The following is a 17123-nucleotide window of genomic DNA, read 5'->3' on the forward strand; positions in this document are numbered from 1 at the left end:
GTAGTAAACTCTGCACACCTTAGTTCCAGAACATTTGTTGGACTTTACGCCTTCAGCCCGACTCTTCTAATGATCCTGATTGAATCTGAATGTCTCTGTTTGTTCATCAATAAGAAGCCAAGGCCCCACTCTGACGCTCACAATGTCTCGGTGCTGCTTTTGTTGATCAGAACAAAATTAACCGCTCGCTCCATCAAAGCCTTTTCATCACAGCCGTTTTCTTCAAAAAACACTTTCTGAGATGATCAGCCAGAAAGTTTGACTTATTTCTCCTCGAAGGAAAAAAAAAAAACACCCAAAGGATTGCAGGAGCGAAAATTTTTAAAAAACCAAGAGGCCAACGAAGAGGTCGCACTTCAAAAGAAACCAAGAACCGGCCGATAATAAGAGCTACAAACACCAAAGTGAACCGGGGTGAGAAAAACAAACCGGGCTGCTCGGGATATCAAAGGAGCCCTCATTTCTTCTCATTAGCTTCTCAGATTCCTGTGACAGAACTACCTGTACATCACAGGGCCGACGACGGAGCAGATGGAAATCGGTCCTGACGCGGGAAGTTGCGACTCGATCGGGTTACGAAACCGTTAATGGAGGAGCCGAGCGCTTGTGCTTTCTGCTCTGAACCAGATCCAGTTTCCAGGAGAAGATCGTGACCTTGCCGGCGTCCATCACTCGGTGAAGTATTGACGGGATCATTGCAAGGCTTCAGTCAAACGTCAGCTGACAATTAACCGAGGAATCACTCAGGTCTGTCTCCGGGCCGCCTCAGAGTGCTTTCTGCCTTCTTAGTTAAGAAAGAGGAGCTTCGGTGCATTAGTCCATTTAGTGTGGGTCGCATATGAGGGCTGTCAACGCTCCAACATCTGGAAAAGGAGGTTCTCTCACTGCTAACTTTGGTCTGGTTCCATTGTGATGAGACACAAGCTGATCAGTCACAGGATTTTGTCATTGGGTCTGATTAGCAAGACTTAGGTTTTCACAAAACATTCACACAAGTTTATGTCGCTGCTCCACAATAAAAAAGCCAAACATAAAAGTAAACCACTATCTCCAAGGTGAAAGTTTGGAAGTGCTGCCCTCTTTGCCTCCGAATGCAGATTTTAACACCATTTTCTGTTCACTGATGTCAAGTCTGTTAACTATAAGATATGGTCACTGTGGCAAAGTCGTTTCCTGTAGAAAAATAACACAAATATTGAGGCTACAGTGTTGTTTATGGTGTGAATTTACCTCAGTTATCCTACAAAAGATGGTATAAAATACAACTTTACCCAACTATTATCAATAAAAGCATGAACTGTGGGGATTAATCTGAGCAAAAACTAAAGTTATGACCCCAAAAAACTATCAGATGTATCGTAATTTTCGGACTATTGAGCGCACCTGAATATAAGCTGCATCCGATATCTTTAAAAAGAAAACTAGTGTTGTACATATACAGGCCGCACTTGTCTATAAGCTGCAGGTGTCCACGTCGTAACATGAGATATTTACACAGAAAGATGTTTTTAAACTTAATTAAATACGTACAGGTAACAAACACAAATGCTTTTTTCTGAACAGTGCCTGTAACACGGCTGGTTAAGAAAATAACAAATACAGCAGCCTACCAGGAAAAGTCATTGTTGGCTATCTTCATCTTCCTCCTGCACTAAAACCACTAAAGTCTTCAGTGTCGGAGTTGAACAGAATTACTTCGTCACACACGTCCTCAGTCTCTCTGTCGTTGTCGCTCTCAATGTCACTTTGGTCTCGAGGCAAATTCGTAAAAATCTATAAATTAGGCGCATCATTGTTCAAGCCGCAGTGTTCAAAGCGTGTGAACGAAGTAGTCTGGACATTACGGTATGTCTGATCTGTGGCATCATCACAGTTTAACCCACTAAGGCCAAAAACACACCGACGGGTTTTAAAGTTATTTTATCTTTTAAAAAAAAAGAAAGACAAAATAATAAATCATTGCATGTTCGACTTTCTAATGGTCCATGCACCCAGTTACTCAAATCTGAGCTTAAAAATGCCACATATCACCAAAATCACTTTATTCTACATGCCTCAAATAAAAATAACAAGAAATAAATCCTTTGCACGAACCAGAAATCAAAATACTGTGTTCCTCAGCGCAAAACTAAATCCACAAGTGACTCAGCTGAGAGCAACAACACCCAGAATTCAGTGCAGTTTCAGCCACCGCTGACATGAAGTCATGGTTACTTATATAACACGTAATTACGATGCGAGTCAGAGCGTCCGTGCATTCTGAGACCAGCGTGGCCTCGCGCATGAACAAGCGTGTTTTCATTATTCAGATACACATCTCATTACAAACACCTTCACCTTGAATTTTACTCGTGTGTTCCTGCGACTGTCGGACACGTGTGTGCGAGGCACTAAACCGAGCTTCTGCTGAGTCAGCGTTTATGTTACCCCTCAACAAAAGCCCTCCCCGAGCATAAATACAGACGGAATTACACATTAAATTTAACGCTGTTTTTGGATGGCTTTACGGTACCCGCCTGACTAACAGCTGGCAGTAACACGTGAAATGCATGTCGCCGTCTCCTCTCCTTGCTGCCCTGTTGGCCCGTTCCGGTCGGGAGGAAATGTGTCGCCCGAAGCATGACAAGGACATTACTGCTCCACAAACCTACTTAAACCCGTTTGACACAGGTCACGGATGAAAATATTAGCAGCGACATAAATGTAAAGTTGCGGTTTAAATGCAACAAGAAGCAGAACTCTGTGAGAAACGCCGTTTCTCGCCGACAGACGACGACGGGTGCACGGATGAAATGTTCTCCGTGAGATAAAATTTTATTACAAAGTCGCCCAACAAAAGTAATTACAATGATTACATGAATATGTCATCTTGTATATCTGATTGCGGTGCAGGCCCTTCGCTAGAAATCAATTTTCATGCTCTAAATTGGATCCTTAATGAAGAGAGGCTCCGTTCGTGGTTCAGCACCTGTTAGGCCACATTGATTGGGTTCTGGTTCAGCGTTTGGAGGCAGCGAGGACGCTAACACTGCATGACAAACGTGGGCTGGAGCAGACGAAGTTCGACGCAAAAGTTCTGCGTGAGGATATGTTATGAAATGGCGTCTGTGGATGAATGTGTGCACCACTTGTGCACATTGACTTTGATGTTTTCATTCAATATAATCTGCATCATTTACGGTTCACTACTGTTTCATGAACACTAAAAAAACTCTACTTTAAGAACATTTTGTCAGATTAAAGCGACTGTAAATGACATAATGGGGCTAAATCAGCAAAAAGCTTCTTGTTTAACTGATCGTATGCTTCTTAAATCATCCTGGTTGCACAGATTAACCAAGAAAACTGAGCAACTCTCTATAGAAGACACTTTGTTTCCTGGAATGTGGGTTTTAACAGAATTTTAAATGGTAAAACTACAACCAAACTGTTTGTTGTAAGTATCCTGATTCAGCTTTGACATACCGGACCATTGTACATACCAACGGTGTGATGGTGTGGAGCCCTAATGTCTCCTGAAACAAACTAGGAACTAATGCGGCTAAACTGTTAGCTGGATGTTTGTGACCATCCAGGTTTCTTTCCCCATTTGCAACTTTTTAAGCAATATTGAAGTTTCCCAAGATCTAAAGAACTGATTTTGTTGAATAAAGTTTCATCATAACCAACGTAATCAATGGCTACAACTACAAAGCCCAAGTCACAAATAAATAGAGATTTACATCTTTGTTTTTTGCCTCCAATCTGATCAAAGTCATTCAGTTTTAATATCTGTCAAAATAATTTTCCTCGATAACACACGCTGTAAATAATGCAGATCAGCTGTAATACCTGGTTGGGCCACCAGGTGGAGAATGTTGTTGTTCGATACTGAACAAATTGAAATAAATAAGACGCTGTTTTCGTGCCCCAGTGACAGAAATAATGGCTCCTTTTGTGACCTGTATCATGTTTCTACACCTTTCCCTGCAATATTAGCATATAGCTAATATAATATGCTGAACTTATGCTATCAGTTACTCAGATATTAATTGATTTTGCTGCACGTAGCAATTAGATTATTCAATTTTCAAAAGGTGAGCGACAGCGGATGTAAACAAAGGATTGTGGCTTTAGTTCTTGCCGATACCTATGAAATGATCAGTTGAAAGAACCTTGATGGACCCCATTCCCGACTTAAGGATCTGGCTCTTCGGTTCCATTAAAATATCTCGATATCTACTTGATCGATTGGCGGGAAATTTAGTGTTGACATTTCCAGACGTGGGTCAAACTTTTTATTTCTTGCTAATATGCTAAACTGAGATGGTCAGAACATCACATCTGCTTAACAAATCAACTGCTAGGCATCATTCTACTTTAAGTTCAATAGAAGTTGTTCGTTCAGGTATTTACGTAACACAAGGTCACGAGTCATCACGAAAGAAGCGTCCGGCTGCGTCGCCTTCAGTCGTGTGAAAGACGAGGAATACATTAGAACTGATTGGTTTGTGGAATAATGTAATCTATGCAGACTTACGGAAGTGTGCACGCATGTTAACACGAGTCTTGCCTGAAAAACAGCAGCATAACATTAGCATGAATCAGCCTGTGAAAGATGATTTATTGCCCAGCTGCACCACTACAGTTGTGTGTTGGAAACAAAGCAGTTGCCCCCCTAAATTATTCATGAGATATAATAGGAGGACAGTCGCTATACGGAGGGGGTTCGTCGATGAGCGCAGGACTCGGGGAAATAGAGCCGGGCCGAGCCAAGTGTGCCGCACAAAGTGAGCATCTTTCAGTGAGATGGAAATTGGCAGCTCCAGAGTAAGTAAAGTATGTTTCCACAGTGGACGCGGCGCGAAAGCCTTTCAGAGCTGAGAAAGATTTTCTGAGGAATAGCGAGACCTCGACTTTGGCTCGCTTCAGGGAACCTGTTTGTAGTGTGATGCTATTTTGGCCTGTGGACACATCGAGTTCTGCGACAACAAAAGGAGGTTTGTCGGAGGGGAGGAGAGAGACGCCTTTCAAACAGCATATATTAAACGTCTTCTTCTGCCGCTTTCACCTTCTGTGCCGGCTGTCCTTTGAGTTTGCCTCGCGTCCTCGGGCTACGGCGCTAACAAGGCTCCCTGCTATGGTCTGTGGTCACGCTGTATTTACTTCACTGTCACACGGAGTAAACACAGCGGTTACAGTCGCAGCAGCTTCCCACCTGAACTTTAATCTGTTGAGTTACTCGTTGAGAAAGACAGCACACCATTTAGAAGCAAAGGCAGCTACAAAAAGGCCCGTTTGGGTCGTTGTTTGAAGGCGAAACTCACAGCAAATCTATGTTAGCAGTTCAATCTCAACTAAAAAGCAGCAGCTTTTTTACGCCTGTTTGAATAATTTAACGTTGAACGTGTTTCTTTCTGGGCTTGTTAGTTGTATAAATACTGCAGATGTCTTGTTTTTTGGTGTTAGTGTAGTTTTATTGGCCGATGACACCTTTAGCAAACTTTTGATGTCTTGTTTTCGAGTTTTTGTCTGATGAACAAACTTTCAAAGTGTTTTAGAGCAACTGCTCAGTCTGAATAAAGGAAGAGAATTGCTGAGACCAGCAAGTCCAGAAAGATGAAGACAATAGAAGACAACTCTACTGTCCTACTGGTACAGTCACAACATGATCGTTAGCACACATGCTACTCTTCTTGAAAGAAATGCAGCAAAGCTAACTGTGCTAATGGGCTCCATTATTCTTTTGCTCCTATACACTTGTAGTTCTGACAAATGCTACCATGGTGATGCTAAACATGGTAGCAAGTAGCATCATGTACTGTTAGCAATGTGAACAAAGTTTGTACCAACTCATGATGCCTTCAGATGTTTAACCATTTTCACATTTAGAGCCAAATTTTCTAAAAGCTCACATGTTGCGACGTGTTTGCAGAAGTTTTCAGAAATGCCCGTGGCACATCGACATCAACCCTTGAAAATGCTGCTCCAGCACGGTATCACAGTACGTTTCTAATGTTAGCAAACCGTGCAACACCAGCTGCAGCTTTGCCAGCTGTACAGTCAATGCTAACAGCAGGTTACAGTGAGGTTTTCAGTTTGCCTTGAATCACATTTGACTGGATAAACTTATGTATAAAACCTCAAGTGCAACATCCATCCATCCATACACCACTAAATCCTTACTAGGCGTCTTCGGGGTGCTGGAGTCTATCCCAGCTGACTTAGGGCGAAGGCAGGAGACACCCTGGACAGGTCACCAGTCTATCACAGGGCTACACTTAGAGACAGACAACCAAGCACACTCACATTCACACCTCACAAATTAACCTCAGCATGTTTTTGGACTGTAAGAGGAAGAAGGAGAACCCAGAGAGAACCCACGCTGCACGGGGACAACATGCAAACTCCATGCAGAAAGATCTTGGGCGTCCTAACCGGGACGCTGACCGCAGAATCTTCTAGCTGTGAGGCGATGGTGCTCACCACCGAGCCACCTTGAAGCCCCCAAGTACAAGATGCATCATCAAAAACAAGAAGACAGTTGAGCAGCAGACCATTAACAAGGCCTGGATACGTTCACTTTTTAGCTTTAAACTTGCAATCTAGTCTCACATTGCAAGACCGTTATCTAGCGCTGACATAGTGCTGTGTAAAATGCTCTGACTGCACCTCATCATTCTGCTTTGGGGATAAAAAAAAAAAGTTCTGCTGTGTAAGTATTTCTTTAAACCAGTGGGTGGAGCCAAGAGCAGGATGCAGTGATGGCGTTCACTCAAAATAGTGACGGGGGGATTGATTTCTACACGCAGAAAGGCGATCGCTGCCATTAACATCAATAGTTTACTTAAAAAACTAGCCAACTTGAATTTGAAGCTGCCTGGCGGTTGTCGTTTCCCATCGTGAAGGGGTTTTGAAAACACATAAATAGAGGAAAGCGAGGAGAAATATACGTTCAAATCCACATCCAGTGAGTCACACCACATATGATATAACACTTTGGGGCAACAGACTGCAGGTAAATACAAAAGTTTTCCACCTACGTTAAAGTCCCCAGTTGACCTCACTGAGCCGAGCAGAGTTCGACACCGTGGTACCATCAGGCAAGCTAATGGGTGAAAAGAGCACATCAGATCCATAGAAGTCAAACAAGTTCAAGGAAGGAGCTGGTTCTCGTCCCGGGGAGTAAACTTAAGGAAAGAAAGTCCTGGATGACTCCTGACCTCGAGAAGCAGCGTGAGGAAGCAGCTTTCTACTGTACACGATGCTGGAAGATTCAGTACAGTGGCGGAGAAAGAGCTCAATCTGCGAGGTAATTTGGGGAGCACACTCAAAGTGATTCATTTTTATGCTCTATTGTTCTTTATGTAATGAGCAGAGAGGTGTTCATTACAGGGAAATGGCTTCCACTTCTGGCAATTAGGGGTAGATGATTAGCAAAGAGATACGCTGAAATTGCAAATCCAATTCTCTTTGAGTCGGGAGGTGTATTGATGGCGCCGCCCTCCTCGCTGTACGAGCGCCGTGCCAACATCTGTCCTTGAAGTCATTTTTCCCACGGGCTAAGCTAAAGCGAATCCCTTAAGCTTTAGCTCTGCCGTTATTTCACCTCTCTGGACTTTTCTAGCTGGACACCGGCCAGCATCCCTACAAATTATATCGGACGTTCCCTCGTCTCATGACTCGCGTACGGTGCCGATGTTCAGAGGCACTTCAGGAAGTAATGTGCCCTTGATTTAGAAACGATCCATTAATGTTTAATAAAAACTAACCATGACCAGTTATTAAATATGGAGAAAGGATTTGCACTGAAGATTAAAATCAAATCATAGAGTGCAGCCAATTGGTCTATATAAGTCTTTATGAATCAGTCCCTTGCCATAAACACTTAGCCCGACAAATCGTACATTTTTGTCAAAAGCAACAAATACATTTAAAAAACATCGACAGTCAAGGGCCATAAAAATCAGAAGGAAACAAGAAGGGAAGAAATTCACATGTACTAAGTATTTCCAAGTGCCTCCAGGTGTTACCTGAACAGCTGCAGTTCAACAAAGTTCAGACAAAAAGTCTCACTACAGTTTTGTCAAGTGACTTTTGGTCATATTTTAAATTTGACAGCAGAATAAAGGGATTTCGATTAAATGTCACAATTTCAAGCTCAGATTTGGTTCATTTATCCGACTCACTGGTACTTCACGCATGATTAGTTACAGTTTCTGACTTATAAATTTTAGCAATCTTTGAAAAATAGAAAAGAAAAAGATAACATTCCTTTTAAATCCACCTGTGGGCTTCAGGCTTCAGAGCTTAATGAGAAATTGGAAGCTAAATGTCTTCAAAATGACCAAAACCATGTAGAAAATATATCTATTCTTTGTTGTAGAGTACCAAACAGTGCACAGGTGCTTTCATTCATCAAAAACATGCAGATTTTGGAGCTAAGAGGGTTAAACCGGCATTATCCCCAGCAGCCAGCAGGGGGCGACTCCTCTGGTAGCAAACAGAAGTCAGATTGTACAGAAATCAATGAGAAAATGCTGCTACTTCTCACTTATTCTGTTACCTCATTAAACATTCTACCAATGAGTTGATGCACTCAGTCTGTAGTTTCAAGTCTGTTTTATTGCAGCTTAATGTTCATTTAGTAAATTATGGTCCCGTTTAGACTAAAATAGACGATAAAGTGAGCTGTGTTTACGTGGCCAAACGCCAAACTAAACACTTCTAAATGATCACGGTGGATAAATGCATCTTTTATTTACAGTCTGCGGTTGTTTCATATGAGAAATGTTCTGCGTTTGTGTTTCTTCTTGCAGCGAGACGGCCATTTGGTGAACACCTCACGCCTGTTTACCTACGCTGCTGATCAAACCACACCTGTGCACTCCTGAGCAGATTCAATGTTTGATTTCCCAAACTTTGCTTCTCGGCTATTTACAGGAGTCTTGTTGAAAATCTGAGCTTCTAAAACAACACTGACGTCGACGTTCTGTGTGTGTGTTCGAGGCGTGAAGCTCTTCCCGCAGCCGACTGAAGCCGCGAGGATTGTTAAATATGAAGAACTGCAGCTGTCTTACACAACAAGGAACGACGCAGATTTTCAGGCGTGTGATGAATCACAAGCTCGGCTCTATTAGTATCTGGTGCAGTTTCACTTCATGAGGCCCCGGTGTTTGTTCATCCGCAGTCTGACTGGGCGCCCAGACAGGTGACCTTTTTACCTCACGTCATGGCATGAAAGATGCAACCTGCTGCTGTATGAATTCTGGGTAACCTTGGCCCGCAGACAGGACATGCCTAAGTATAGCAGCCTGCAGCGCCATAGGTCAGGAGGTGGCCTCTTCCTCGGAAAATAAAAAAAACGGACTCCGTGATTAAAGCCTGTCCTGCTCGGGAAGACGCACGGAAGCCATCAGCTTAAAAAATTAAATCACCCTGAATTCATGCAAAGAGCGCACGGTCAGGAATCACTATATGATGATGTGAAGTGACGTTAAGTGAAGCCGGATGGGTTTTTAGCAGGACGGGAGGAGGAAAGAAAAAAAAAAGGGGCTGCAGACGTTTTGCAGACGTGAACCCGAACTGCTGCAGGATTCTAATTATAAAATCAGGATTCAGCTTCTTAAATATTTGTACATCGACTCCCAATTAACATCTGCAGAGACGACATTCATTCACATGCACGGGACGCGTCGTGAGTCAAGCCGGATCACAGCGCGGTTACATAAAAGAGCCCAGTAATAAATTATAGCAGAAACACACATTGCAAGGTGTTTTTTTTCTTTTCTCCGGTGGTGAGACAGACACGAGCGTCAGAGAAACTGCTGTGACTTGCAGCATATTAGTTTGAACGTCAGCACTTTGATTGTAATTAAATACCAAAAACCGGTGGCCTACTTTTTTTTGGGGCCCAACTTTGGCAGCTGAGCAAATAAAGTCAGCGTGGCCGAGCTGAAGGACATGATTAATGGCAGCGTCCCGCGAAACGAAGGCAAAAGTCTGTGTCATCTATTGTTTTTGTTTGTTTGCTAGGTCTTCTTTTCCCCCCTCTTCCTCCGTGTACCAGGCAGCAGCAGCAGGGGGGTTTCTCAGCTGTGATTTATCTCCCAGTCGTGTACAGGGTGGTCTAAAATTAATTTCAGGGGATGGGATTGTTGTAAGAAGAGAAGGAGTGTCGCAGCAGCTAGTCAACCTCTGTGGTCTGGATGAGATGCTGAAATGCTGCAGCAACACGAATCTGAAAAAACTCCAAGGATGCTTTAATTTCATTCTCTTTATTCCCCGTTTTCTGTCCCACGGCTGACTGGCTGCGGCTGACATTGACCGCTCGTGCTTATTTACTCAGAGGTTAAACTTAAAAATGCATTCTTTCATGCTGCAGGGTCGTTGTATTTAAAAATGAATCTAAGCTGCAGGAGTTTTTCCGTTTTTTTTATCTGCGTTTTCAGTGTCAGCAGCTAGTTTTCTGTTTAATGGCGTCCTTGTTGTTCCTGGTCTTATTTGTTATGCTGTTTGCGCTCCACGGTTCCTGGTGTGTGTCGCCAGCCGCCGCCGCCGCCGCCGCCTGTCCTACTTTACCGTCTCCTTCAACGCTATGATTGTTTCATTACACTGTCGGCGAGTCTTCTTGTGTCGTCTCCCCAGATTTTTGTTTGTGTTGTTTCTGTTATTTCAAATTATGAGCTTGAACAAATTTCCAGATATTTCCAGTTGGCTCTGTTAAAAATGCACCAACAGTGAACATCCTGCATGAAAAATCCCACGTTAGTAAAACAATTAGCAGCAAAATAGAACTTAAGCATTAAAGTAAAAGTATTTGAGGTTTGGTTCCTGTGACAAAATAAAGTTCTGATGCATAAATCTGTCTTCACTTGTTCTCTAGTCTTTGATTTACTTTTACTGAGATATTGGATTACTTGAACATTTATTGACATGAAACTATGTGAGAAATTTAAAAAAGGAAATAAAAAGACTCGTGACCCCGACTACACAAAAACCACAGCTTTAATCTTCGACAGTGTGTCGCTTGTTATTTGATCTATTGTGTAAAATCTTCATCTAAGAAGTGACTAAAGCTGTTGGATTTATAATGCAGGACAGAAAGTACAATGTTTGTCTCTGAAATAGCAGCAGTGGAAGAATAAACTAGCTCACAATGGTAGACTAAATATAGTTAGTTTCCATCAGTGCAAGACCCAAGGTTCAGGTAAATATGAGTGGTTACATTCTTCTAAAACAGAATTCACTCTCACGTGGAAGTTTTTCCATTTAACTGCTTTTCAACGTTAAATTACAGTCAGTAAAATTTGGCATTTTTGACAAGAATTAACCAAAAAAGTTTCTTTCATGTCAAAGTGAGAACAGACTTCTACTAAAGTAATCTAAATTTAATAAAAACATAAAATAAACAACTGCCGAGAAGCATCCCCACATCATGATGCTGCCACCACCATACTTTATGGTGGGATAGTGGGTTTGTCATGTTTGGTGGGTACATTATGATGCTGCCACCACCGTGCTTCTCAGTGGGGATGGTGGGTTTGTGACGTTTGGTGGCCACATCATGATGCTGCTGCCACCATACTTCATGGTAGGGATGGTGGATTTGTGATGTTTGGTGGCCACATCGTGATGCTGCCGCCACCTTGCTTCTCAGTGGGGATGGTGGGTTTGTGGTGATGTTTGCTGTCCACCAAACAGAGCCCAGACTGATGACCAAAAAGCCCCATTTTTGTCACATCAGAACAAAGAACCTTCTTCTACTTGATTCCAGAGTCTCCCACAGACCTTCTGCTGAACTCTACTCCTGAAGTCAACAGCTGTTCATGTACAGTCTTTCCCACCTCAGCCACTGAAACTCCTCAGAGGACTCATATGTGTCTTGGTGGCCTCCACCTATAGTTTCTCTCCAGCTTTTGAGGACAACCTACTACAGACAGATTTACTTCTTGATGGAATTAACTGGACTCTGAGGGACATTCAGCGACTGGTACATTTTCTTACATCGTCCCTCGACTTATACTCTTCAGTAACCTTTTCACAGAGTTGTTGGTAATATTCTTTAGCCCTTATGGTGCAGCTCTATCCAGGAGTGCTGATTCACCAGTGACCTTCTGGGTAAAGGTGTCTTTATGCTACAGTCACTTGAGACACATTCACTGCACTCAGATCATAAGATCAGATCAGAATGTGGGACTTTTCATCGACATTACTTCACTTTGACGCGTCTTTTTCTGTAAAGTCTTGTTAAAAAAAAGCCGCATTACATCGATCATGAGTCGACGTTGGAAAAGGGGAATACTTTTTATAGCTACTTCACTGCTGTTATCGTTTAATCTGTGAAGTTCTATCAGCTGATCTTATGTGTTGAATGTAAAGTTGATTAGTGAAGTACCTGTTGGCTGTCAAGAGGCCTCAGAAACACAGCGTAGTGAGGAATCCTGTTGCTGCTCAGCCAGATATGAAAAACAATTCAGAAAAGACATGAAAGCAAACTGCTCGCTTGAGCATAATTACCAGAGATCAAACTCATTTGTAATCTTAATTTCGCACACACACACACACATAAGAAGCTAACGGCTTCACCAGAAACGCGTCCGACTCTGTTGTACAATCTGCTTGTTAGTTAATAAACTTCAAGATCTCCTTTCCGAAAGCACAGAAACGACACCCACTGTGGACGAGAAAACAAGGACACGCTGCCAAGGAAAGACACTTTTTTCAATTTATTTATTAATTTTTTTTGGGAGAAGCTGCCAGACTTCGTGTCTTGTTTGTTTGTGCCTAAAAGTGAACGTGTAAATTAGCCGAGTTGATAAAGATTAAACTGTAATAAGTGATTTGGGAACCTGCTGCCGTTCTTTTTTTATTTTGAGGCCTTTTACACTTCGGGCTTGTTTCGTAGTCGCACTGACAGTTCTGCAGCACAAAAATCTGCCCATAAACTAGAAGGAAAAAAAATAAAAAATTCACCCTCAGCGCTGACAGGAGTCCACAAATTTGGCCTCCCACTCACTGTCAATAAAGCCAGGGAAAAGTCTGCGTGAGATGGCAGCACATTTTGGAGCCTCTTCATCGAAACCAAAAAAAAGTGGACTTTCACTTTCACTTATCAAATTTAGCATTAGGCGTAATTTTCTCCTCATGAATCCCACCGATTGGGAAGACAAGGCGGCCTGTAAAGACAAAAAAGACGAAGCCGAGCTGTCCTTTCTATCTCGCACAAAAGCAAAATCACCTCAATAAAAACTTGCTCTCTCCTCCTTTTGAAGCCAGCCTCTATAAATAACTTCCCAGTGGAGGGGCTGCAGCGCAGAGGAAAACCGAGCTAAGAGTGCCCTCTACGTGCAGACCGGAGCTTGCAAATGCAAAAAAAAAATAAAATGCTGAGGACTGGATGTATACAGGAGCAGGTCTCGGATGTTGAGCTGCAGCTGCACACTGTTTTCCTGCTTCCTGCCTCTTAAGCAGCTGCATTTTTTTTTCTCCCCCTCCACGTGGGCCCAGTATGAAGATCAGCCGAGGTAAAAGTCAGAGCTCCACGTCTGGCGGTGCCCTCTCTAAGTGCAGTGTCATCAGAAGTTAAGTGGGAAGGCAGGCCAGATCAAAGCGGCGAGGCAGATCTTCACTGTCTCCGTTTATCTCTGATAAAGCCCGAGAAACCCTGTCACAACCTCCGATGCTCAAAAACTCAAAAACGATTTTCCTTCCGGACTCGTTATTCCCTCCGACGCAGCGCACACGCCGGTCACGCTGGTGCAGAGCGGGCCTCCGTCTGAAGGCTCGTTTCGTTAATAAGTCCATTACGGAGCCATGAAAACCGCAATTAGACGGAAAATCTGGATCCGGCGTCAAAAATCCCCGGCTGGTTCTCTGCAGCCAGAAGCGTTTGTCACCTGCAGTGGTTGTGCAGACACAGCGCATCAATTAGCAGCAGGAACACTATAAATATAACGAAGGCTCAGACGTGCATATACATGAGCGAGCAGTGAGTGGCACCGTCGTCTGTATTTTAATATATTTGCACAACATTAATAATTGCATTCGTGCAAATAAATTAATCATATTGATTTTAAAAAAAGTTGTATTTTGCACAGAACAGATAAGAGAAGCTAATGCTAACGGGGCTAAAAGGCCAAATGCTCAAAGCTATGAAACAGGAACTTGTTTGGCCCATGAGAAATCCTACTATTTCTCTTTAACCTTCAGCTTCGCTCCATTCAAGTCACAATTGCAACCTCAATGATCGACATAGTTCAGCCGCTGCTTTATCATCACTGCATTAGATTGTAAATGTCTAATAAAGTGCCCGCTGACGTCATAAAGTTCAATAATTGATTATTAAACTGCTTCATTGTTGGATACATCCAGAAGAAAGTCAAAAACACAACATCTGATGGCTTCATCTACACATTTTTGTCCACTTTTTGCTGTCAAACTGTTGTTTTTGCTAAAATTCTTGAAGGTGCATCGATAAATGTTCTCATGGATTAAAGGTTCAGTGTGTAGGATTCACACCTCGTTTGTCTGTAATGCTGGATAATATACAAACTACGCCCCCTGGTGTCCAGTGTCAGGACAATTTGTTTCATTTCTTCATGGGTGGATGGACATTTCTCCACAGCCATGGCAGTTTTTCACCATTTTTATGGAATATGAAGCATTACTTGGATAAAACAAACCAACGAACGCATGATGGGGAATAAATGAAGTCGTCCTACCAAGTGTGGAGCCATCACGGTTTGATCGTCAACATCCTCAAGCCACTGAATAGCTCGTTAGCCAGTTAGCTTTTTTAACTTCCTGCTACACTCAACATTGTCTCAAAAATCCACGTTAAAAAATCCAATTTTTCAATGTACTAAAGGCAAATTCCAGACTGTTAAACAACAGGGGCTCTGGCTTAGAGATAGTTAGGTGGTTCTTCAGGTCAAAAAGGACCAACTGAGGTCGTTCAAACGTCTTTAGGACTCACTGTAACGTATCTCATCTGGCCTGGGAACACCTGAAGGTCCCTCCTGGAGGAACTAGAAACCGCTGGAATAAACCAGCTGCAACTGCAAATCAACCACGCATGAGAAACTGGTTGGAATAAATATTAAAGGTGAAGTTTCAGATCAGAGATCACTGAGGTGAAAGGGGACTTCTGTGGATGCTGTGTGGAAACGAGGACACCTGGTGGTGAAATTGCAGACTGCAACCGAACTGAACACCTCTTGCCTCCACTTTAAAGCTTGTCGAGGACGCTACGGTGGCAGAAAAAACAAGAAACTACCTTTCTAGATCTGGTTTGTTTACGGTAGACACATGGCGGTGCAACATGGCGAACTTAGTGGAAGACAACTGGGTCCCTCTGTCGCTATTTTAGCTCATTTAAAGCGAACAAAATTCTAATTTTTAACTGATTATGCACGAATAAAAACATAATTACGAATGTTATCTTCCATTTCTGCCAATAGATCCCCCTACAGCCTACATTAAACACCTTTAAACTGGTGTAAGCAGGATTTTATTTGCATTATTGTGCAAAAATTACATTCAAGTGGTCTTAACAGGAAACTTTGCACCTTTTCTCTCAGGGTTTTAAAAAAAATCAAGTCTGCGATGGAAGATTTTAGCCAATCACAGGGCTTTTATCAAGACAGCTTGTCCAGATTCCTGCCTATCGCAGCTTTAAACATGTAACGTTGTAATTTGTGGTTCCTTTCAGAGCATTTTATTGTCCGTCAGCTCACCAATTTAGCTCATGGCCCTCAATAATTTGATTTAATTTCCCTTTTATGACACATCAAATCCTCTGTAAGCACCAAACTTAGCAGACTTTTAACATTCGGTAGCTAAAGAACAATTAAACGTGTTATGCAGAGGTAGGTGGAGAACAAAACAGAGCTAAAAATGAATGATTAAAAATGAACATTAAAGTCGCTCTGATTAGAAACCCATTGTGTTTACAGCTGGCCAGAGCCCATTCAAAACGCATTCCTCTGAAGAAGTTGCCAGTTTTAAAAGTTGAGCTCGGAGCCGAAGCAGACGCACGGGCAGGAATGTCGACTTTAGCTCACATTCTGCTGGCTTTATGCTGCTATTTGAATAATCTCCAGGAAAAAAACCCAACCCTGACTCCTTGGCCCTGTACGATCAGGATTAGGCCTTTTTAAAAGTGTCTGTCTGACACTCAGCCACAGCGAGATCCCAGCCAATAAACGGCAGAACGCTGAGCGAGGAGCGAGCAGCCAGTGCTTCACTCCACAACCTGGCGCTGCAGCAGACAGATGCGCTGATATGCCATCTATAGCCGCGGGCCGTTTCTGACTTCTAAAGGCTTCCGCTGTCAAAACGGGGCGCCTGGGAGTGCATGACACAAAAGTTAAATGAAGGTTAAATGGAAGCACTTCAAAGTGGGAGATCTCCACAGAAAAAAATAACGGAGGAAAGGTTAATGTGGATCTTGTTGAGACAGCAGAGCAGCTTGTAGCTTTTGGCCATAACGGTTTGAGGTCCAGTTTTGGGTCAGAACGCCTCCGGGCCGCCGTTTGTTGGCGGCGCTCAACAGTCGCGGCGTGATAACAGGGTTTTAGACGGATGCTTTGAGAGCAGCTTTCATTCAGGTTTTTCCTCTCTGGTATAAATAAACGTAAACTGGGAGGTTTAAATATGGACTCTGTAGGAGCTGGACGTCAGCCAGCTGCTGAGATGGAGGCAAAGAAGCTCACTGTAAAAAATTATTGACAGCTTTTACCTGATAACAAGTAAAATCAAAGAAAACTATGAATGTACATGATAACTGTAACAACATAACAAAAAAAGGCCGAAACTGTAAATGACGTCCACTTTAAAACTGTCCTTTTACTGATATTAATCAGTTTGCTCACAATGTGTGACTGTAAAAATACAGTTTTACAGTAAATCAGCAAAAAAAATCTGAATAAAATATATATTCCCCCCCCTAAAAATGTGTTTACTTTAGAAGAAAATAAAGATATATATATTCAGGAGTGAAAAATATAATTTTATTATTTTTTAAAAATAACTGCTAACTTACTGATTTTCTCTGCTTTGTTAATTTACCTGTAATATTCAATATCAAAAATCACAGAAAAAAAAGTTGTCAAATTACATATTGACTGTAAAATAACTATATA

The sequence above is a fragment of the Stegastes partitus genome, unplaced genomic scaffold (genome assembly GCF_000690725.1).
Source record: "Stegastes partitus isolate 25-593 unplaced genomic scaffold, Stegastes_partitus-1.0.2 Scaffold732, whole genome shotgun sequence".
NCBI lineage: Eukaryota > Metazoa > Chordata > Actinopteri > Pomacentridae > Stegastes > Stegastes partitus.